Genomic DNA, 24378 nt, shown 5'->3' with positions numbered 1-24378 from the left:
ATTACAGGTGTCAGCGAGGGAGACCACCGCCGAATGGAACCTTTGGCGGAAGCTCAAAGATCGCAGAGTCTCACTGGGTTTCTGGACAAAGTCCCTGCCTGAAGCTGCTGTGTGCTTCAGCCCATTCAAGCGCCAACTACTTGCATGCTATCTGGCCCTCCTAGCCACCAAGTACCAAACAAGCACTGACCCCAACGTCCTCCATCTACACCTGCCCATAATGCAGTGGATCAAATCTTCTGAGTCCACCCACAAGGAAGGCTGGGCTCAGTGGTTAACCATAGTAAAATGGAAGTGGTACATGGGGTGAGCCACCTCCCTGAGCAGGTCATGTCCTTCCCAGGAGCCAGCTTCAGAATCGTCCGAAATCCCGCTCTCTCCATGCCCTGGGGAGACCCCTTTGACTCCCTTGACCCCCAACAAAAGACACATGCCTGGTTCATAGATGGCTCCAGCCGCTGGAAAGGTGGGAAACAATATTGGAAGCACTCCACCCTGCGACGGGAAAAGTCATCACCAAAGAGGGAGAGGGGGGCTCCAGCCAGCTTGCTGAGCTGGCAGCAGTAGCACTCACACTTCAGGACACCACTGGGCCTGTCCACATCTACACTGATTCAGGGGCAGTAGCGAATGGTAAGGCAGTGTGGCCTGATGGCATGAAATGGGGTGGAAAATCCACGAATGTCCCCTCTGGGGGCAGCACCACTGGAAGCTAATTTGGGACCAAGCCACTCACAGGGAGATCACAGTTCATCACGTAGATGTACACACCCACAATACCACAAAGGAGGCAGTGCACAATGCTGCCATGGACCAAGCGCCCAAATATGCACCGCCTCCACCTCCCCACCAGACACAATGGAGCACTGACTGCATGTCTCGCCACCTCTCACACGCCCCATCCCTGGAACTAGAGCCCACCAAACTCCCCGAGACCGAGGACTTGGGGAGACTGGACACAACAGCCACGAGGTCCATCCCAAAAGGGGGTGATTGTCGTGCACAGTCTGGGAGACACTCAGGGGGTCACAATCCTGGGCCAGACCAGATAATGAGTTCTTTCCCACCCCCTCCTCTTGTTTTTCCACCCCACAGGAACATCTACCCCTGCTGCTAGTGGTGACCGTTGGCAATGTCATATCAGCGAACACTTTTCTCCACATTGCCTACAACTTCACCATCATGGTGAACAGATCAGACTGCTGGATCTGTGTCCAAACTCCACACACTGATCAAGCACTACAACTTACCCCTTTCCAGCTGGAAGACTCTCGGATGAACTGCCTATATAGACTCTTTGCTCCAGTGGGTTTTGTGGTGGACCTAATGGCAGCCCACCGCCCCCGACATTCCCACTCAACACTATCCCTTCCATCAGTTCCCGATGGGGTGAGTGCTTCAGGAACTGGTATTTCCCTGCCTATAATCTGACCTCCACTCATGTCCCGACCCTCCGTATCATCCCATAGCTCCTCCATAGACCAAAGGAGTGTTGGTGCTGAGTCCCGAACAGACACATCTCCAACCTCCCATTCGGCAACAGTGACTGCCTGCACAGATGGTACGTGTCTCCATCATACACAGGACCCTCTGACCCGGACTGCTGCGGAGCTGACCGTGGTACATATGATGGCACTGCAAAATCGGATAGCCCTGGACTACCTTCTGGTGGCGAATGGTGGTATCTGTGCAGTCATTGGCCAGGAGTGCTGCACCTCCATTCCCAACTAATCCTCTAACATTACCCAGCTGGCTGACCACATTTGGGACTCAGTGGCCAAAATTCAAAAATCCAGGGACCAGTTCCTCCAGCATCATCACCTCATGGGGAGACTGGGGGCCATTTGGCTCCATTGGGGGTATTTGAGCGACTATCCTGCACTGGGGGATTGCATTTATTCTTAATATTGTTACTATAATCATTCTCTGTTGTGGTTGTCAATTCATATGCACCTCGGCATTGCCCTGTTAGACCTACTTATTACCTGTCAAACTTTTGGTGAGCAGTGTGTCTTCCGAAGGGGTGCATTGTAATGGAGAGGCATCATCCACCACTAGGTGGTGCTGTTCCACTCCTGTTCCGAGGACACACTACCTAGCAATCAAGGTCAAAAATTCACCCCAAGCCATCAAGGTGACCCTTACAATTGACCTATCTAAATCACCAGGTGCTGCAGTCCAAGCAGCCTGCCCAGACTCAGCCTTGACCCTCACCCAATTGGCCCAGGTGAATCACCTCAGTTGAGCCCTGCACTTGGGTTCGAGCCATTGACCACAACACCCTTATGATTGGCCCCCAGAACTATAAAGGATCGTGTGCCCCTTTGTTCTGCCTCTTCGGACTCCTCGTGTCATGTAAGTAGCACCTTTCACACTGGATTGGGGTGAATCTTGAGGCCAGGTAGCAAGAGCTGTGTCTGTACTGGTCAAGGGGTGGGGGCACATAATATCACCTTGATCTGATTGTTGAATATGTATGTTCTTGTAATTTCCACAGTTTCTGTCGGTTTCTCCCTCGTCATCTGAAGTGTATATTTACCCCCTGCGAATTGTGTGTGTGTGTAGAAGTTTCCTTAACCAATTGACCCTGTTGTCTCATTTCCATCCCTGAAATAAACGTGCAGTTTGTACCTCTACTTTGGAAGGTGACGAAAGTCTCTTACGAAGATAGATTCTTAAAATATTTCTGTTCACCAGCAAAGTACCTCTCTGGAGTGAGCTAAAAGGTCTTATTGAAAGTTTGAGTAGATTGCTGCTCTCTTGGTACACTTGTTCCTAATGAGAACACAGTGCTTCATTTGTTTCTGTTCTAGCCTGAATATTGCAGAACCATACATTTCAACACCATAAGGATATTTTTATTGCTCTTAAATCCAAACAACAGCTTTCTCTGGCATTTAATTTGTTTTAATAGCATGATCCAGCAATTGATATACATGGAATTGACAACAAACTCCATAATTTCCAAAAGGGTGATGATAAAGTGGGGAAACATCATAAATCTACTGGCAATTCACAGCTCATGTTCTATCATTCCTTAAGATTGTGTTCTGAGTTATGAACACAGGAGGAACAGTTTGGATGTAGGCCTCCTAATCTTTTTTTTTTAACTCAGTGACGTTTGTCTTTGATTTGCATTTAACATTCTAGATAAAAGCTTTTCAATCAGTTATAAATTCTATTGACAGAAACAGGCCTCTGGCTCTACTTGTTCATGCCAATCAATCATGTCCCATTGTCTCTTCCAAACCTCTCTTTTGGACATTATAATTGTCCCTACTTCTACCACATCCTTGAGCAGCTCATTCCACACACCCACTACCCTCGGTGAAGAAGGTGCCCCTCAGATCCCTTTCAAATCTTTACCCTTTCACCTTAAATCTATGCCCGTTAGATTAGATTTCTCTACCTGGGAAAAAAGGCAATAATTATTTACCTTATTCATCCTTCTCATGATTTTATAAAACTATGCAGTTTCTCTCCCCAGTTCTCCAGGGAAAGAATTCCAGATTATCCTTATAATTCAGGCCGACCAATTCCAGTAGCATTTTTGCAAATCTTTTCTGCACCATTTCCAGCTTAATGATATCTTTTCTATGAACTAGTGACTAAAGCTGTGTTTAATACTCCGTGTAGTCTCACCACTGTCTTGTACTCCCTGTTCCTGTCCTCAGTTGTTTGACCAATGAGCACGGTAAAGTGCCACAAAGATTAGTTTGAGGTATCAGCTGTTTGAAATCTTTGTCAATGATTGGATGGTGGCGGGGTGGGGGGGGGGGGGGGGGAGGTCAACGTAATATATCCAGGTTTGTTTATACACACCTAAGTTGTGGTATGGGTTGTGAGCACATAAATACTGTGAAAGAGCAGAGATACCTTGCTTCAATTATTATTCAGCACCAGCTCACATCAGGTCAATGGCAGATGCAATCTTGCTGATTTCCATTCGACGTTAGATTAACTGTGTTGTGGTTTTCATTGACTACAGGTTGGCATTTAACACCATCACAACAGCAAAACTTACAATCAAACTCAGGAACCTGGGATTACATTTGTCCCTTTGCAACTGGATCCCTGACTTCTTCATCGGCAGACCCCAACATCACATCTCCTTGCTGACCATCCAAGTAGGGGCACCTCAAGGTGGTGTATTTAGTCCCCTGCTCTACTTTCCGTACACCCATAATTGTTTAGCCATATTTAACTCCAGCACAACCTGTCAGTTCACAAGCGACACCACTGTTGGCCGAATAACATGAAATGAGTCAGAATATAGGATGGATATCGAGGATCTGCTTTGTCATGCCACAGCAACAATCTTGCTCTCAATGTAAACAAGACCAAGGAGCTTATTGTGCACTTTAGGAAGGGAGACTCATTTTCATTGATGAAGTTGGAGTGGGTCAGTATCTTCGTTCCTAGGTGTCTACATATCAGAGGACCTTGATAAGATAAGACCATATGATATAGGAGCAGAAATAGGCTATTTGGCCAGTTGAGTTCAGTCCGCCATTCCAACATGAGGTGATTCATTCTCCCACTCAGCCCCATTCCCTTCTCTTGTCCCCTTAACCTTTGATACCCTGATTAATTGGATAGCTAACAATCTCTGCCTTAAATACACCCACAACTGCCCGGGCTGCAAATTCTAGAAATTCACCACAACCTGGCTAAAAATTCCTCCACATCTCTATTTAAAAGGATCCCATTCAATTCTGAAGATGTGACCTCTTGTCCTTGACTCCCCTACCATGGGAAACAACTTTGCCACATCTATTCTCTCCAACTACTTTCAACATTCAAAATGCTTCTATAAGGTTTCCCCTTATTCTTCTGAACTCCAAGGAATACAGTCCCAGAGCCATCAAATGTTCCTCATATGTTAATCACTTAATTCCAGGCATCATTCTGGTAAATCTTCTCTGAACCCTCTCCAATGCCAGCACATATTTTCTTAAATAAGGAGCCCAAAACTGTACCCATACTCCAAATGAGATCTTACCAGTTCCTTATAAAGTCTCAACATCACATCCCTGCTCTTGTATCATATTCTTCTAGATATTAAGCCTCACCAGCAGCAATTGAGAGATGCATAAACAAATGGGTTAAGTTTTTTCGTAAATGGATTCTTGAAGTGTTGGGAAAGGATGCTTTCCCAGAAGGATTGGAATTGGACAGAACACATAGGGCAATACGAAGAAAACCTTTTCCCGATCAGCCTCCACGGGCAGTTCTTATTTGTTGTTTAAGATATCAAGATCATGAGTTAATTTTACGATTGGCAGTTCAGAAAGCTCAGCAGAATCAGGGCCCTATGATGATTCAGGGCCATAGGGTTTTTTTCTATGCAGATTTAAGTCAAGATGTGATACGACGTCGGAAGGAGTTTAATTCGGCTAAGGCTGTGTTATGGAAGAAGGGTTATCGGTTTGCTTTTAGGTACCCTGCTGTGTTGAAAGTTCTGTGGAGACTTCCAGGCTAAGTTTTTTGACGATGAGGCTGAAGCTTTGTCTTTTGCTAATTCTTTTCAAATAATTCTCATAGTTCTGAATTGCAGAAACAACCAAAATCACATGGTTCCCTGAAGCGCAATGGGAACAGGAATAGCAGGAAGAATGTCGAAGACCAACATTCAACCCAGAAGGGAGAAGATGATTTATCTGGTGTTGCAACTGGTGTTCAGGATCAATCAGTTGGCATTGTGGGTATAGTAGATTGAATTAATATTGTTATTTACGCAATGTTTTGAGATGTACGAATATCAGCAGTTGTGGGGTGGATGGCACTACAGCTTCTGAAGTCATCTGCCAGTAGAGGGGGGTACCACTTTTGTAGGTTTTTTTCTTTTCTTTAGAGGGGTTAAGGGGGGTGGTTTCCTCCTTTTTTGTGTTTATTTGTATTTAGAGGATTTGTATTTTCTTTTGGAGCTTTAGTTTGTTTGTGGGTTGGTTGTGTTGGGAGTTATTTGTTAAGATAAAATGAGTAAATTGAACTTTGCGACATTTAATGTTAAAGGGATGAATCATCCGATAAAGAGGTAGTGTGTCTTGGATTATATCAAGAAGATGAAGGTGGGCATTGCTTTTCTTCAAGAGACACATTTGACGGAAAATGAACACTTGAAATTGAAGTGGGACTGGGTTAGATGTGTTTTGGCATCTTCTTTTAATTCTAAGGCCAGGGAGTGGTGATTTTGGTACCTTTTATTTTAGAATCTGTTTTTGAGAATGCTGGAAGAATTTTGAAAGTTAATTGTAAGTTGTTTTTGGAAGCCTGGAATTTATTGAATGAAGATGATGTACAATTTGTTACTGATCCTTTTTAAAATTTGAATCAATCAAATGAGAACATAATGATAGGAGGTGATTTTAATTGCTGTTTGGATCCACTGTTGGATAAATCTCCAAAAATTGTTAAGAAAACCAAGATGGCTAAAAGGGTGATAGAATTGAGGGAGGAGTTGAATTTAGTTGAAATATGGTGATGAATTAATCTGACCGAGAAGGATTATTCATTTTATTCCGCCCGTCATGAGTCATTTTCTAGAATAGATCTTTTTTGGTTTCAGCTCATTTACAGGGAAGGGTTGACTATGCAGAATACAAGAGTAGAATATTGTTGGATCATTCTTTATTGTTGATTTCTTGTGAGATTGTGGACAAGGTGGAAACAACTTATTGTTGGAGGTTTAATGAGATGTTGCTTAGAAGACCTGAATTTGTTTTGTTTTTGAGAGATCAGATCAATTTTTTTTTGGATACGAATGAGGGATCAGTACAAAGTAAATTTACATTGTGGGATACTTTGAAAGCATACTTGCGAGGTCAAATTATTAGTTATACAGCCAAAGTGAAGAAGCAATACACGGTAGAGCTTTTGGAGTTAGAGAAAGAGATTGCAGATTTGGAGAAAATGTTTCAGGAAAATGCAGTGGAAGATAATAAGATACAGTTATCTAATTTGAAACTTCGTTATGATACGAAGCAAACATAACTATGAGAGATTGCTTTTGAGATCAAAACAACGTTATTGTGAATTAGGGGAAAGGGCACATGAAGTATTGGAATGGCAGTTGAAGATTGAACAAACTTCTAGAATAATTAATGCAAGATGGGGAAATTCAGGTGTCACCTACAATTCACATGAGATTAATGAGGAATCTCGTGTTTTTTATCAGGATTTATATGCATCTGAAGGGAATGTAGATACTGAACTGATTGATACATTTTTGTCTAAGCTGAATTTATCTTTATTGGAGGAGAATGATATAAAATTGTTAGATGCTTCATTTACGGATTTTGAACTTAAAGAAGCACTACAATCTTTGCCGACTGGTAAATCACCTGGTGAGGATGGGTTTACAGTAGAGTTCTATAAAGAATTTCATGATTTGTTGTTTCTAGTTTATATGGATGTATTGAAACAGGCTATGGAAACGCTATGGATACTGAGTCATTTTTGAGAGCATTTATAACAGTTATATAAAAGAAAGACAGAGACCCATTGAAGGTTGCATCTTATAGACCTATATCTTTATTGAATGTAGACTATAAAATTGTAGCAAAAGTCTTAGCAAATAGATTGACTAATTTCTTAACAAAATTGGTGCATATAGACCAGGCAGTATTTATTAAGAATAGATATTCAGCTGATAATATTAATAAATTACTTACAATAATTAATTCATCAAGACAGGAACCTAACCAACCAATGATATTAGTGTTAGATGCTGAAAAGGCTTTTAATCGGGTTGAGTGGAAATTTTTGTTTAAAGTGTTGGAGAGATTTAAATTTGGACTATTATTCATTGGTTATGTTAAGGCACTAATCCTTCTGCGCAGGTTGTGACAAATGGTCAGATTTCTCAGGTATTTACTTTGTTCAGATCAACTAGACAGGACCTTTAGCTCAAGTAATTAGGCAAAATGTGAATATTAAGGGCATGACAGTTGGGCAAAGGGAGTACAAAATTAATTTATTTGCAGATGATGTGTTGATATATTTAACCTAAGAATTCTTTAGAACCTTTACAGGATTTATTAAAATTTTATGGATCAATGTCGGGGTACAAGGTAAATTGGGATAAAAGTGAGATATTACCTATATCTGATGAGGATTATTTGGATTGTATGCAAATTACTAAATTTAAATTAAGTATTTAGGTGTAATTGTTGATAAGGAATATAAAAATTTATATGGTTTAAATTATTTGCCTTTTTTAAATAAGATTAAATTCGATTTAAATATATGGAAAGATTTACCATTAACATTGATTGGTTGGGTAAATTGTATCAAAATGAATATATATCCTTGTATTCAGTATTTGTTTCAATCATTTCCATTTCCTATATTGGAAATTTTTTAAAAAGAATTAAATAAAGTGATACGTTCTTTTTTGTGGAAAGGCAAATTATCCCAAGTATCGATGCAAAAATTGACATGGACATATGATTTGGGAGGTCTTCAGTTACCACATTTTCAAAATTATTGCCAGGCAGCGCAGTTGAAATTTATTACTAGACTGTTTGATGTTGATCAACCACCGATGTAGGTTAATGTGGAAATGGACCAGATACGGGAAAGATCAATACATCATTTTATATACAAATGGAATCTTTTGCTTTTACAAGCATACAAGTTACCTGTACTGAGTCATTTGTTTAAAGTATGGAGTAAGTGGAACCAATCTATAGGTTCAAAGGATGTATGCTCAATTAAAACTCTGTTATATCAGAATCAGTTAATTCCTTTTTCTATGCATAATCCTTATTTGAAGGATTGGGATTCAAAGGGTTTGGCATTAGTTGAAGATTGTTTTGAAGCAGGTTCATTTATTTTATTTGATAGACTTAGAGAGAAGTTTGGTATAATCACAGAATACGTTGTTTTTATTAAGTATGTGATTTTTTAATGAAGTACTTTGGTCGGGAAATATTATTACCAAGGCAATTGAAGTTTGAGATGTTACTTATGGATAAGGGGAAAAAAAGGGTTTGTTTCAGAAATGTATTCGTTGTTGCAGGCAAGAATGAAGAAGGTCGGTGTACTGAGAGTAAGAGATAAATGGGAGCAGGAGCTATCCACTCCTATTTCTGAGGAAGAATGGTCAGATCTGTGTTTGGATCGTGTTACAAAATTAGTTAATGTACGTTACAGTTTAGTTAATTATAATTTTTTGCATCAGCTATATTTAACTCCTGAAAAATTAAAGAGATGTGGTTTTAGTGATTCTGATATGTTTTCGGTGTGGAGTCCAGATAGGTACTTTTGTTCATTCAGTGTGGGATTGTGTAAAAGTCAGGGCTTTTTGGGAAAAGATTATTAAATTTTTGTGAGATTTATTGCAAGCAGATTTATACGTGGATCCATGGTTGTGTTTATTAGGTTATATGAATCCATTAACAGCGCATTTCTCAGATTGCATTTATTCGATTGAGTCTGGCAGTGGCAAGGAAATGTATAGCAGTAACCTGGAAAAATTATGTAGAGTTGAATATACAAAGATGGCATAATGAAATTCAATCATGCTTTCGTTTAGAAAAAATTATATATAATTTACGAAATAATTATTCTTCTTTTGAGAAAATGTAGATTCCGTATCTGGAATGTAAGAATTTAGATGTTCAGTAATTTTTTTACTTTTGTCTTGATTGGTGAACTGATATATCGCAACCTATCCCAGTTTGATTATATATAAATACCTTCTATTTGTATGTTAAGCTCCAAGGGTGGGCGGGGATAGTAAGGGTGGGATAGTGGGGTGGGGTGTATAAGGGGTAGATTTAGTTGCTTTTTTTTGTATTTTATATTTGTACCTTGAAAAATTTTAAATAAACTTTTCCAAACTAAAAAAGATACACATTTCATTTAGCAGGGGTTTATACATATTTTGAGGATCAAAAGTTTGGGATCCTTTCAAAGATGTTGTTGTGAAGATACAGTGCTGCAAGTTGTTTATACGACTAGTAGGAAACTGTAGGTAATTAATGGAGATAATTTGTTGTTGCTTGTTAGGGTCATTTCTCCAAACTTTCCCTTTACAATGGCCCCTTGAGCTTCTAGGATTTTTGTACAAGGTTGCTCCTTCACTCCATGCAGTGATCTTATGTTTCGTTGGATCACTTCGTCTGCATAAACCAATCGTAGCAGTGGGTTTCTGTAAACACTCTCACAGTGAACCAAGTTCATGCAACGTGTCATACATTAGAGCCAAGTCCAACAGAAACTCTTCTGAAGAGAGTCTTTTAAACAGACCTTCATAGGATTTTCTATCACCCTTAGATCCTTTTTCATCCTTCATTGTTTTTTTCAAAATGAAAACACAGTGCTTCATAATTTTGCTGCACTGCTGGAAATGTTTGGAACGAACTAGCTATCCACCTGGTGCCCAGAACATGGCCTATTTTGCAAATGTGTTGTTCTAGTTGAGAGGCACATTCAGACAGTTCCTTTTGATTTAGAGGTGATCTACTATAAACAGAGTAAGATTTGTTCATAAATCATTGAAAATGATTAATTCCACAAACTTCTCTCACTGAGTCATCTACGACAAATTCTAATCTGTGATTAAGACAGTGCCAATTATCCTATCAGGATAATGTTCCTTGAGAATTGTAGCAAAACCAGATTTGACACCAAGCATTACTTTCACCCCATCACTAGCAAATGCTACAAGGTTCTGTTTCAAGTAAGAGTCATCAAACTCATGGTTGTTGAGACAGTTCAACAGATGTTCGGCAATAGTTGCAGCTTTCCGATCAGGCAGTTCAATCAGATTGAAACATAAAACAGGATCATCTTCCTTCTCACTTTCACATTTCAAATAAACTATGAGAGCCGTCTTAGTGCTCAGGCTTGTTTCAGCAATGAGAACAGAAATTTTGCCATTTATCTGCTTGACATGCTAGTAAAATTTCATTTTTGTATTAATGTCCATGTGATTAATTATCTCTGTATCACTAGTGCGGGAATGCAGCCCAATCCCAATGTCAACACCATGTTTGTTTTGACGTTCCAGTAAGCCAAAGTGATCAGAGTATGGTCTGTCATTTCCTGAGCTAAATACGGATCGAAACATTGAACAAGTTGCCTTTAGATGTGAAGCATTCATGATGTCATGTAATTTTCCAAGAGCATCTTCACTCACTATATTTTCAACACATAGACCAGCAGTGTGAGTTTTTTTCTGAGAGACTTCAAGCAAGAACTTCGATCGGCTCCATAAAAGGATCCTTGGTACATCTGCCGTTCATTTGACAGCCTCAAAACTTTCGAAGTGAAAAGTATCAGATTGCGTATGTTTGTCCATACGCTACATCCAAGTTTATCATCCTGGAAGTCTCACCAGGGATAAGTTTGCTTCTTTATCTTCCACATTTCTTCAGTGCAAACACCTGAACAGGGATACAAGCCTGACTTCGAAGCCCCATTGCTTTCAGAACTGCATTTGGACCCAATTAGAAAACTTGAACTAGAGGCAAGTAAAACACTGCTTTTGTCACTTTTACTGTTATCACCATCAGTCTCTTGTACGTTTATTCTGGTTATACTCCTCAGCTTGTTTACAAAAGAAAGTTAACATTGTTTGCTTCGACACCATAGGGCTGTGAGAGAGAAAAATGTACTTTTGTCTTAGTGAGTAATCCACGGGCCACCAGCCACCACAGACGTCGACGTTATGAGTATCCCTCATTGTTGAGGATGTTGACCTTCGTTGACCAACAGAGCGAAGATGCCTGTGCATGTGTTTGTTTAACGTGTACTTTATGTTGAACTCCAAGAAGCACATGATACTTCACCAATCAACCAACCAGTACCAATGGCCGGGAAACCACGATGATTGGAGCTGATAGATTTGTTGCAGCCTTCATCCGCCTTCACAGCCTTGAGTTCAGAGTAACTTTGCCTGTTCCACTGTTCCAAGACGTAGCTTTACCAATATGACGGAGTCAGGGCAGACAGCAGGGCCCACTGTGCTGAGCTGTGTCCCTAAGCAGGTATAAAAATAGCAGAAATAAAGCAAATAAGTTTTTTTGCACTTTTAGCCACCTAAATTGGAACCAAGTAATCAAGTATGAAAAAATAAGATCTAATGAACCATTGCTAAAGCCATGAATATCGCTGAATATTAGTATCAAAAGTAGTAGGTTGGAAACTCTGCCTCGTACCATTTCTCTCACAGGACAGGAAGTGAACCTGTGAGTGTTGATATTCACAATGTCGTCTCACGTGTCAGGTATGACATAGGTTAGACCAATAGAAATCCTGTTTACTCTTTAAATATGTAAAAAGGTAAAGGTTGAATCTTTACATAAATTATTATCATCTCTATAAGAATGAAAATATACTTTGGAAGTGGCAAACATTAACAGGGGAGGAGAGCAACCATTTGGGAAGTTTGGGAATGCTTTTTGTCTAGTTCACTGCCTCACTAAATGACTCTTTTTCCTATCAACATAAAGAGAACAATCAACTTGGTGCTTGGTGGAGCTTGGCCAAGGGTTAATGTTAGTTGAAATAATGTCAAACTAGCTTATAGTCTTGAGATTTTTTTTTCCATTTGGCTGGTAAAAGTAATTTAAATCGATCTAGGTGTAGAAGAGGATTTTGGACAATTCCCTTGAAAATTTCATCAGAATCAGGTCAAAGGTAAGGAAGCAGTGAATTTTTCTATCATTATTTTTGACATTTAACCTTGGGCTTCAATGTTCGATCCTTGTGTCCTTGCTCGGACACGGAATCCAGCGCTCCATGTTGGAAAGAGCGGGAACTGTTTAAACTTGTGAATTTCCCAGCATCCCAGCACAATGGGCCGAGCGAGGAGGAAATTTCACAAATACCTAAAAGACAGTCACAGCTCTGGGATTTCACCAAAAATGATCAAATATCCTCATGTTATTAGGGATAGTTTTTCTCCACCAGCCATCACCCCCTCCCCAAAACCCACTTCCATAGAATCTCCTTTATTTAACAGGCAGCCATTGTTAAGCTCCCCATTAGTTAAAATTCCCCGCCTGGATATTTTGCCTTTTTTATACAGAGGTTCCGGAATGCCACTCCGGTGAACTCTGGCAGCACTGCACCCCTGCTCTGCACAGCCTGCCTGTTCCCTTTCCCTCTCCTGACTGTTACCCAGTAACTTTTGTCGTGCCTCCTGCATTCCTGTAACTCCTGTCCATCACCCCCTAAGCCTCCTGAATGATCCAGAGTTCATCCAAGTCCAGCTCCAATTCTCTATCACAGTCTGCCAAGAGCTGCAGCTGGATGCACTTCATGCAGATGAAGTCGTCAAATGAAGTCATAGTGTTGGCTTCCCTGACTATCCACATTCTGCAAGAGGAGCATGTCCCTGCCCTGGCTGCCATTCCCACTGCCTATAGAAGAGGAAAGAGCTAGTGTTATGAGTCCAGAGGACCCCAAAACGCAGCAGCAATAGATATGCTCCACGACAAATTACTTATTTGTTACTTAAACAAAAGTTGCTTTTAATTGTCTTTGAACATGAAAATAGAATCAAACGTTAACTTATCTTTGACTTACTTAACCTCCTTATCCCCCCTCTAAATCTAAGCGCATGTGTGTGTAATGTGTGTGCAAGTTCACCAAAGTTCTTTGGTTCACAGTCCAATCTCACTGGTTGCAGGCAATTCTTGTACTGTGCACAGAAGTTACCATTATAAAGTTCACCGGGCTTTGACGCTTAACAGGTAAATGGTTACTACTCAGAAGGGTTCTTGTTGGTTTTCAGAGAGAGAGTTTTTCTTGTTCCAGGACATCTGCAACTGATTCCTTTTTAATCAGCTACTCCAGTGTCTTGCTGATGAAACTTGCCCCCTTCAGAGTTCTCCAGATGATAACCTCTTTCTTTCAGGTCACCATAGAGTTCCTTTCTGTTTCTCTATTCCAAGGGAAACACCAGATAGCCAGTCCTCTCCTTTGACCAGGCTGTCTTCCAAAGCTTGCCAGCTTGTCCCTCTGGAACCGATGGCTGTATCTCTCCTCTCTCCCTCTCACTCCCTCCAACTCTAAGAGCAAAGCTTGCTTCTTTTTGCTCTCAGTCTGCAAAGATCACATGACCTTCCTAAGTTCTGTTTTCCAGACAAAGCCACCACTGCCTGTTGTTACATTTGTTGCCTTCTGTAAATAACAGTCCATCATGAGTCTGAACACTCTTGCAAAAGCTCCTGCAAAAATTTTGTTTTAAAATGTTTGTGTGTGACCTGCTCTAACAAACTATCTCCCAAATACTTCTATATACTCTGTCACACTAGAAAAACCTGTGCCTACTTGGCCTCAACTCCTGCACCTTCTCTTCAGCCTCTGCTCACCGAAGCCTCGAAATTCCACTCCTCTACTGAGCCACTCACACACTGGCACCTCAACATTGGCTGCTCTGCTTGAGCTTTGTCTCTTTATTGGCTACAGCTAATTGGCCAATATAAGGATTGAAAAGATCACCTACCTCTTTGCTGCTTTTTAAAGGCTCATCCACACCTGTAATAGCCCACTCTTGCAGGCCCCAACAGGAAGGAAAATCCACAGGAAGTAAAGGGCAACCAATGTTTTGGGCTGTGGAGAGGAGGGAGGAAAGGGCAGGGGACTGAGTACAGGGTAACAGGTAAGAGGTTATAGGTGGAGACAGCTGAAAAGTGATGAGGGGAGGGAGAACTCTCTGAATGGAGAGGGTGTAGCAGCTCTGTAGATAGACTACAACTCCCAGAAGTCAAGCGAACCGGCACGGGACATCATGATGTCATGACATAGTGCGCGTGGTTCAGTGTTTTAAAAGAATACACGTGTGAGTTGAGTAAATGCGTTCTGATTTACCTACAACTGTGTGTGTCGTTATTTTGCATTCATTGGCCACCACTGTTTTCCTCAGCTACAAAGTAAGGGAAGGGGTTGGGGGGGCGGGTGGGTGGAGGAAAGGAGTCAGGGGAATAGGGCAAGAGAGACAGGGGAGGTGGTTAAGGGGAATTGGAGAAGTCAATGTTAATAGTGTCTGGTTAGATGACCAGTGCAGATTCGCAGATGAAGTGGTGCTTCATTTGGAAGGTCGGTCTGAGGTTCCAAAAGGGTGCATTTTGAAGAGGGAGAAGAAGTGGCGGGTGTTGCATTTTTTGTGGTTATTAGGGTAGGTAACAAGGTGGTGATTAGCAGGAACGTATGTTATTTCAGCAGCTTTTCTGAATGGATTTTAGTTGTATTGTATTTCTGAACATTACAGCAATTTGGACAGCATATGGAAGTGTATAACTGTCCAATAGCTGGTGATTGACTGTAATAGGTGAGTAAATTAATTTTGCTTCAATTCATTGTTGGATGAAGTGTTAATTAATAGTTAAAGTACCAGAATAATGATCCAGATACCTGGTTTAGCGATTCAGAGTGTCATCAAAACCCTGCAATGGCACAGGTAAATTTGGATTCTGATTAATAAACCATCAGTCTCATGAATGATGACTAAAAAAGAAGGCACTAGGTTGTTGTTTCGTTCACTAATGACCATCAGAGAGGAAAGCTGCCACCATTAGCGGGCCTGGTCCTTGATGCCAACCCTTGCCTCAGTGGTTGATTCTAAATTACCATCCCACAGAACAAACCGATTATCCAAAATCGGATTATCTGAAATCCTCAGTCATCTGAAATTTTTTGGACATGGAAGTTTGTTCAGAGTCTGTTCAGCTCTGAAAATTTTTAGGGATAATTGAGGAGTTCAGAAAAATCAGAAATCCTCATTTATCCAAAGCATTTTGAAGTGGAAATAATGTAATTTCACCTCAGAAAATTTTCAGATAAATGAGGACATCCGAAACAATTAGGAATCCTCAGTTATGCAAAATTTCTTTGGAGGCGAACTGATGTCACAGGTTGAAAAAATTTTTGGAATTTTGGAAAAACCTCTGAGTAGAATTTCAAGAGTTTGGTGTTGAATTGATTTTATTTTGTTCATGTTGTGTTTTGTTGAGAATTAAACATTATTTTAATGCTTAAAAAGCCTTCCCTTGTTGTTTGTTGTTGTTTAAAAACTGTTACAAGTGATTTACTGTTGCTACTGTAGTGTTTTTAAAAAAATTACCAGTTATCCGAAAATATTGTTTATCCGAAATTGGCCCTTCCTGACTATTTGTACTGTACTGTATTTCCTCTGGATTTTCTAGTTTCCTCCCACTATCAAAACATTCCGGGGGTGTAGGTTAATTGGGTGTAATTGGGCGGCATGGGATCATGGGCTGAAAGGGCCTGTTACTGTGCTGTTTGTCTAAATTTTAAAAAATTGAAGGCCCTATGTCACTAAATCACATCCAGTTAACCTACAAACTCTGTACGTTTTGGGGGGTGAGAAGAAACCCATGCAGTTATGGGAAAACGTATAAACTCCTTACAGGAAGCGATGGCCTTGAACCCGGGTCACTGGCACTGTAATAGTCTTGTGCTAACCACATCTCTAATTGTGACACACTTAAGTCTCACGCCCCCAAAAATCTTGATTTTTCCCTTCAGATTGACACTTAAGAGCCAAGTTGAATGTCTGGAGATGATGACTTACAATAATGCAATTTTCCTTCTCCGAGGACTCAGGTTTGTGTGACGCATTCTTCTGCCTAACTCTGGAACGTCGACTTATCCTTTTGTCTTCATAAAGGAGTTGTTGTGTCTCAATGATTTCCATGTGTGGTAAGCATCAGGATGGGGGAATGAAGTGACAAAGAAGGACAGCAGTCTGCACATCACAATGGCTTCTTGATATAACAATGTACAAAGAAGATGATGTTAATTTACATGAAACATTAAATCACATAAAATCATGCAGATTTATAACACGCAGTGTTTGCTCATCATGTCACTACCTTCTGAAAATTAAGCTTTTTCGGTAATTTCTCAGCCTTTAGCCTTGTGGTTTGGTGTGTGTGTGTGTGTGTGTGTGTGTGTGTGTGTGTGTGTGTGTGTGTGTGTGTGTGTGTGTGTGTGTGTGTGTGTGTGTGTGTGTGTGCGATAAGAATATAAGTGAAACAACGGCACAGAAGTCTATGGCAAGAAATGTTCTTATCTGTATGAATGTGTGAATTATGAACATATCCACCCACTGACAGCAGAGTAGGAGAAGGGACAGGCAAATGATGTAATTCAATTATTGTAAGAAGAATCTCTTTGGCTGCATGTTCTATTGCTCTCTCTCTCTCTCTCTCTCTCTCTCTCTCTCTCTACCAGTCTCATTCACCTCTCCCCTTTCTTATTTTCTCATTAATCCATTCTCCATTCTACACATCAATTCATCTTTTTAATTATTTTATCACTAATAATGGACAGTCTATGTATTACTGTTTAGGGATGAATGAAAGGCAATTCTCTATTTGGATATAATACATGCATGAAATTTAAATGAAATATTCAAAAACATAGTCACTCCATAAGAAAGTCTGTGGGACATGGGAGAGACCCCAAGCTGCCAGGAGAACCCACACAGTGACAAAGGTACAGGCAGCACCAGAGCAGCAGAGAGGCAGCTTGGTTAATGTCTGCACCAGCAGGTTCCATCAAGAGGTGTGTTGATCTGAGGATGTAAATGATAGTGGTGGCTCCTGATATAACCAGTTGGGCAAGTGGGACCCAGGTTCGAATCCAACGCTGTCTGTAAGGAGTTCGTACATTCTCCCTGTGACCTGCTTGGGTTTCCTCTAGGTGCTCTGGAGGGGATTGTAGGTTAATTGGGGTATGTGAATAAGCACAGGCTTATGGACCGGAAGGATCTGTTACCATACTGTATGTATGTTTAAATTTAAAGAGTCTGCATTAGAACTGTGAATATTTATTTATTTTTATTGTGCATTGTCTTTTTAATTCAAATAAGTATTCAGTATGTGGTTGATTGGTTGTTTTTATAAAAATACCTTTTCAACTGCAGCAAAAAATAATTTTGGTTCCTATGTACAATGTGGTTAATTACAAACATCCTGACCCTGACCACCCAATCGCATTTAGATCTTTTGGTGATGTTTTCGGTTTCCACTAATCAGGGCCCCCTTTCCACGCACCCTCCCTTTCCCCTCCCTCCTCTCCAGGGACCACATTCCCAGTCTCCTTCTCCTTATGGGGGCCTAGTTCCCTGCCCTCTCCCTCATTCACAGCCCCTCCCTAATCCACGGGGCCCCAGTTCCTGAGCTCCCTGACTCCAAGTTGAGGCCCTAGTTCCACTCTCCCTGACAACTTCCCTGTTGCTCATATTCCAGTCACTAGTCCTAGGATCTTGTGCTCACTTGAAATATACCTGGTACTGTTTCTCACGTTCCCTTTAACCTTCCCAGGTTCATTGAAATCCGTAGTTTTCAACCTTTTTCTTTCCACTCATATTCCACTTTAAGTAATCTCTATGCCATTGGTGCTCTGTGATTAGTAAGGGATTGCTTAAGATGGGATGTGGGTGGGAAGAAAAAGATTGAAAACCACTGTTTTAATCATACCTAATTGTTTCACACACGGTTTCAGAGCTCCAAAGGAAATGGGCCAATGACAATTGTTCTCCAGCACAATATTTTAGTAACAGTTGGGTGTAGAGCAGTGATTCTCAACCTTCCCTTCCCATTCACATCCCTTCTTAAGAAATCCCTTACTAATCACAGAGCAGAGGGCTGACGGATTACTTAAGGTGGAATGTGAGTGGAAAGGAAAGGTTGAGAATCACTGCTCTAGACCCTAAATGGTTTACTACTCTGGATCAAGCTTATAAGCTTCTGGAAGAAGGTGCATCTACTCTGTAGCAGCCTATCTGAACTAATCCTGATTATAAGATGTAATCGCAGAAGATATTTTTGATTCACTCCTTTCTTTCTGTTTTTTTTTCTCTCTTTCTATATTATTGTTTAAATATAAAATAATAGGGGATTTCTCCCTTTTTATATACATATATAGTTTAATTTTATAGGTTGTTACCTTTGGTTATTTTTCTTATTAATTAATTAACAGTAAAATGGCGATCATTTCTTCTTCACCATTGTAATTTCTAGACAGATAATCTTGCTGTTTGAAAGCTTGTAATGCAGAATTCAGTTTGTTTTGTCTAAAGTGAGTGGGAACAAAGATATAACCATATAACCACTTACAGCACAGAACAGGCCAGTTCGGCCCTACTAGACCATGCCGTAGCAAATCCCCACTCTCCTAGCCCCGCTGACCAGCATCTGGTCCATACCCCTCTAGTCCCCTCCTATCCATGTAATGATCCAGTCTTTCCTTAAATGTAACCAATGATCCCACCTCGACCACGTCTGCTGGAAGCTCATTCCACATCCCCACCACCCTCTGTGTAAAGAAATTTCCCCTCATGTTCTCCTTATAATTTTCCCCCTTCAATCTTAAACCATGTCCTCTACTTTGAATCTTCCCCACTCTTAATTGAAAAAGCCTATCCACATTTACTCTGTCTGTCCCTTTTAAAATCTTAAACACCTCTATCAAGTCCCCTCTCAATCTTCTATGCTCCAGAGAAAAAAAGCCCCAGTCTGCACAACCTTTCCCTGTAACTCAGACCCTGAAATCCTGTCAACATTCTCGTGAACCTTCTCTGCACTCTCTCTATTTTGTTTATATCTTTCCTATAATTTGGTGACCAAAACTGTACACAGTACTCCAAATTTGGCCTCACCAATGCCTTGTACAATTTCACCCAGCTGGAGATAGTGGCTAAGGAATGTTTATCTTTAGCTTGCTGTCCTCTGATTGGGTAGTTTTGGGATTTGGGGGGTGATGGGGTGGGGTTAGTTCATGTTGGCATTTTTTCCTGAGCAGATAGTTCCAAATAAATCAGCTAGTTATATTAACTCTTTCCTGCTGAATTATGATATGGAGATTTTTACACCTGATGGAAAAGGAATTTTCTTTCTTTTCTCATGTATACTAGAATAGATTTTTCATGTAAAATCTAGAATAGATTTTTTTATTAATATGCAACTGGTGCCTTCGATAGAGAACTGTGAATACAATGCAATTGCTGTTTCTGATCATGCACCTTTAAAGCTTTCTGTTGAAATCTCTGGTGTCATGTCCAGAGGTCAACAATGGTGGTTCAATTCCACTCTGCTTCAAGATGAGAAATTCATTAGTTTTATTGAAGATCAGCACTCTTTCTTTTATTCAAACAAACTCTACTGAAGGAATGTCCAATCAGGTAATTTGGGATTCATTAAAGCATTTTTACGAGGACAAATTATTTCTTATTCTGCTGGACTTAGTAACATGCTAAAAGTGAACTGACAGTACTCGCTAAGAGAATTAAAGAGATTGACAAATTATATTCTATCATGCCTAGTCTGTACCTGTCTTGGGTAAACTTATACCTCTCATTTTGTTTGTTTTAGATTGGTCACAGTGTTTGAGCTACTGAAAGAAAATAGACACACACACCGAGAGCAGTTCAGTTTATACAAGGCTTTATTACTAAATCTAAAGTTGAATTCACACTACAATATGCAAGCCCTTCCCAACTATACTTATCAACGCTTGGACTGGTCCCAACTGCCGAAGCGAGGCAACGACTGCACACTTGTAGTAGGTTGTCAGGGCGTCGATAGCAGCTTCTCCACCTCCCCTGACTGGGACGTTGGCTGGACTCCAGAAGTTCTTCTTCTTGCTGAGAGATGTTGCCACCTCTCGGAGAGTCTCAAACTTCAGCAGCGGGACCATGGCTTATATTACCCAAAAACTGCTTACCAAAGCACCTATTCCCTGCACAGCAAGAAAGATAAGCAAGCAAGCTAGCATGCTAGACTTCTAACGAATAACATAATTTTTAGCTTATCAGTTTGAATACAATGGTTTATTTTGCATCAAGACTAGGCCTCTGACAGTCTGTGACCAAAACAAGCAGGAAGATTAAATGTTCTTGGTACACAGATGCCCTTTTGTCAGATAACAGCATCTCTGGCCCCTTGGTGGAATTTAGCTTATGTCTGCTGATTCTAAAACACAAGCAGGTTCTCAGCCTTGCAGAACCCAGAGCTGCAAGTTTTAAAAAAAACAGGTTAGAATCTTCCATTACAGTACCTTTATAAGGAAAGAGTAGAACTTCAAATTTGGCATGATTTATTATTAACTTACCCAATTGAGAATCAACTACTTAAACTTAAATCTCAATTTTATGTAAATAGAGATAAATCAGGTAAGGTGTTAGCTAGTCAAGTGAACGAAGCTACATCTAAAAGGCAAATTATAAAGATATGTAAGTGTGACAGATTATAGAGTTTTTTGGGGAGATAAATTGGGGCAGGTTATTTTAGTGTAGGTCACATACAAACACTTCAAAATAGATCTTATTTAAAATACTGAAGCTCAGCTCAAGCTAGACAGACTGGCTCCAGGAGCCTTTACAAAGGCTTTGGAAAGTGCCCAAGAGACTTTACTAATGGATTGTTGTTTTGAAAAGCCACAGATGAAAGAACCCTGAGGAGTAGGTTTGGAGCCGCAGGCTGTCTGGGAGTGCTGTTTGCTGTTCTAAGAGGATCATGTGGTTTCTGCAAGCAGAGAGGGAGTCAAAACAGGCTTTTCTCTGAGAGAGAGAAAGATAATTTAGTTCTGCAGTTTTACAGTCATCAACAGCAGCTGGGACTGGAACAGGAACAAGTTTGTGGAAAAAACCCATTTGGAAGATGGGTTGTGAGTGCTTGGTTCAGCCTGGTCAAAGCCCTTGTGATTCATACAAGAGGAAAGGACTGGCTGCCTAATGTTTCACTTGAAATAAGAGAAACAAAAAGGATCTCTGTGGTGATCTGAAAGAAAGAGGTTATCATCTGGAAAACCCTGAGGGGGCAAGTTTCTTCGACAAGACACTGAAGTGGCTGATTGAAAGGCATCAGTTTTGGGTGTCCCACAAGAAACATTTCTCTCTGAAAACTGACAAGAACCTTCCTGAGTAGTAACCATTTATTTTTCAAGCACCAAAGCCTGGTGAATGTCATAAATGTTAAATTCTAGGCAGAATATAAGAATTGCCTGCAACCAGTAAACTTGGAGGAATGAGGTGAGATTGGACTGCAAATTAAAGAAGTTTTCTGAACTTACACACACATTACACACACGTGTGCTTAGAATTAGAAGTGGGTTGTTAGGTTAGTTAAATTAATAGTGATAAGTTAAAGTGTGATTCTGTTTTCATGTTTAAAGATAATTAAAAGCAACTTTTGTTTCAGTAACCATTTGTCTTGGTGACTATTTCTGCTGGGGTTTGGGGTCTTCTGTGCTCACAATATAAGAAAGATGAAAACTACTTTTGATCATGCAGAAATTAATAGAATTTCAGGAATTCTATTCAGATCTATACAAATCTGAATTTCCTAATAATTCTATTTCAATGGATAGATTCTCGCAATGATTGAATATCCCTAAAATATAACCAGAGGTCAAAACTTGTTGGAAGCTCCAATTTCAGAGTTCAAAGTTTCCCAAGCTATTTTTTTGAATATTTTATTTTGAGATTTTTCAATCAACTTGCAATCAAAACGAAGAATTATCAACAAGTAAAATATAATTATCTGTAATATTAACCAAATAATACAAATATCAATCTGCATGTTGATATTAAAGAAAGTGAGAAGAAAAAAGTCAACATGTGATGATAAAGAAAAATTACAATAATTCTACAAAAATGCAAATTCAATTTTCATGTTGAACCAAAGGGATAAAAAGAGAATAGAAAGATAATAGAGAGAAAGAAAAACAAAATAAGAGGAGCCGATGAAATAAGGAAAGAGAAAGAATAAGAAAAAGAAAAGATTGGCTTCACCTGGGATAAACCCCATTCCCATCAAAGGACAAATAACCTGACATCTCGGGTCCTCAGTGCTGTGACCACTGGGGTTGGGGGGGGGGGGAAGAGATAGGGGAATTGTTAAAGATGTACCTTAGGTATGAATTCCATATTCTTGAAAATACATCCTAACTGTTTCTGAGGTTATAGGTGATCTTCTCCAGGGGAACACAATGATGCATTTTTTAAATCTTCTAATGAGCTAAATCAGATTTCCAAGTTACTGCTGTGCTTTTCCTGGCCACTGCTAAATTGAGCTTAACAAATTTTAATTGATATTTGGACAGCCTCATTGGAAGCTCCAATTTCAGAGTTGGAAGTTTCCTAAGCTATTTCTTCTCTTCAATAATTATTTACTAATGTACTTTCCCCTCAACTATGGAAAGTATTTTAAAATACTATTTTTTCTGGGACCTTACCGGCAACTTTTTATGAAGCATCAATTTCATTGATTCCTAAAAGGGACAAAGATCTGACTGAATCTATTTCCTTTTGGCCAATTTCTTTGCTGAATGTAGATTTTAATGTTCTTTCTAACATTTTGGTTGGTAGGTTGGAAAATATCCTTCCCTCTGTTATATCTAAAGATCAGACTGGATTTATTAAAGGTCGATATTCACATTTTAACATTTGTAGATTATTAAACTGTAACAATATTAATATTTGGGGAGAACATAAGATTTAGAGTAGGTCGCATACATTCACACATTTTAAAACAGATCTTATTTGAAAAACTGAAGAATTCATATTTCAAGATCTCTAGAGAATATAAGCACCTTTCACAAGTAGGTATTAATTGAACTGACATCATAAAATGCTTGACCATTGTCTTGCTGGAGTCATGCTGTCTATCAGTACCCTTTCTGCAAAGTCCTCATTGGAAAGGTCATATCTGGATTTTGTTTATCTAACAAAAGATGTTTTGCTCAGGAAGGTGGGGATTTTGCAGGACATGAGTCACATGCTCTCTTTGGAGTTTCAGTTGGAAGAGAGAAAGAGAGTTGAGTTAACAGCTCAGTCAGTCAGTGTGTGTGTGGGACACTGACAAGTAACTGAAAAGTGCAAACCAGGGAAAACTGTTTGAAACTGATGAAAGCAAGTTCCAGAGCAGTAGATGGCTGGAAGTGCTATCTGTCTGATGTTTCTCTTTTTTTTTTATTTTTTATTTTATTTTTCACACCATAAACCACATTGACCATGATACATACATTTTCCTTTTCAAAGATATACAGTGCCATTTTCTCCCCCCCTCCCTCCTCCCATCCCACCCTCCCTACCTCCCCAAATCCATTTAAAGTACAAAATCTAAGATACATTAAACCAGTCAAACAATGTTGTCATTCAATAAAAATAAACAAGAAATTCCACTGAGTCAATTCTTTTCATTTCCTTCTCCTTTCGTTAATTTAGGTAGTGAATGTCCCCGGTAGGTTTTCTCTATTGTGTTTCATGTAAGGCTCCCATATTTGTTCAAATATTTCAATATTATTTCTTAAACTATATGTTATTTTTTCTAATGGAATACATTTATTCATTTCTATATACCATTGTTGTATTTTCAAATTATCTTCCAATTTCCA

This window comes from Narcine bancroftii, chromosome 7 (assembly GCF_036971445.1).
Source record: "Narcine bancroftii isolate sNarBan1 chromosome 7, sNarBan1.hap1, whole genome shotgun sequence".
In the NCBI taxonomy this organism is placed as follows: domain Eukaryota; kingdom Metazoa; phylum Chordata; class Chondrichthyes; order Torpediniformes; family Narcinidae; genus Narcine; species Narcine bancroftii.
This window is presented reverse-complemented; position numbering follows the sequence as displayed.